Source organism: Mus pahari, chromosome 21 (genome assembly GCF_900095145.1).
Source record: "Mus pahari chromosome 21, PAHARI_EIJ_v1.1, whole genome shotgun sequence".
Lineage (NCBI taxonomy): Eukaryota > Metazoa > Chordata > Mammalia > Rodentia > Muridae > Mus > Mus pahari.
Window position 1 is genome coordinate 52,536,573 of NC_034610.1, and position 1,267 is coordinate 52,537,839.

General features: G+C 44.5%; 1 pseudogene; it reads right to left on the bottom strand.

Annotated features, from left to right (window-relative positions):
• Window positions 1-915: 915 nt before the first annotated feature.
• On the bottom strand, window positions 916-1,027 carry LOC115062881 (annotated as a pseudogene).
• Window positions 1,028-1,267: the final 240 nt, after the last annotated feature.

Sequence of the window (1,267 nt, forward strand, 5' to 3'; positions counted from 1 at the left end):
TTATAAGCTACAGGAAACCCACACCCCAAGCCTGTTCCCACATTTCCATGGCCTGTCTGCCCACTCATTTTGTGTCACATGTCCACCACCACCACCACCACCCCCCACCACCCCCCGCTCAGTTTGTTTCACAGGCCTAAACCAGTTTAGACATACTCTCTGTCACTATGGTCTCAAGCTACTGCTCTCAGCTTTCTTATTTCTTTACATTCTGGCCTGGGGTGTGGGAGTGTTGACCTCTTCTGTTTCCAACCTGAGCTAGTCTGAATATGAGAGACTCATGCCTGAGCCTGTGGCATGGGGTGTGCACATCCTAAAGAGCACAGATTTCAGGGAGTCACAATAACAACATGAGCGTCACATGTAATGCTGTACTATTATACAGAAAACTATGCTGTACTATAAGAAAACTTCTTATAGACCCCAGGATCACCTGCTCAGAGGGAGCACTATCTATAGTGGGCTGAGCCTTCTCACAAATGTCATTAATCGATAAAAGGCTTCACAGACTTGACAGCACAAAGTGTGATGACGGCATTTCCTTAATTGAGTTTACCTCTTCCTAGATGATCTTAGCTACCTACACACATTGAGTGTCTGGGGTCATCTGAGGAGTGGTCTCAGGAGTGCTACGCCCTACTCATGCATTATGGTACTGAGCTTCTCACCCAGTCCAGCAAGGTGCCCTTGCTCAAGGGTCTTCTGTCTCAGACTTACTCCCATGGAGGCTGAAGTAACCCCAGGCAGGTTCTAGTCTCAGGCTCTCTCCCTATCCTGAGAGTCTGTCAATGCCTATGTGGCTCAGACTGGCTGTTGCCTCAAGCTAACTCCCTTTTCGGGTAACCTGGCGCCAGACTGGTGGGTGTCTCAGGTTTGATGTTGTTGGTTTGTTTGTTTGTTTTCAGGGAACATTGGACTGCTAATCATTCAGAAAGTTACAGATCAGAACACTGAGGCTCTCACTTATCGGCCACCTTCTGAAGCACAGGCGACACACAGCCACACCTATAATGCCTCTTGGGGAAGAAAGACTACTCAAAAATTTTTGATATAAGCACTTAGTACTGTAAACTTTCTTCTTAGGATACCTGTATTGTGTCTCATATAATGTGTCTTTGTTATATTGTTTTCATTTTAATTTACTTCTAACATTATTAAAGTTTCCTTTCTGATTTCTCCCACAACCTATTTATTATTCAGTAGTTTTGATGAGTTTTATGAGTTTGTGTACTTGCTGTTGATATCCACCTTTATTTCTTGGTGATCA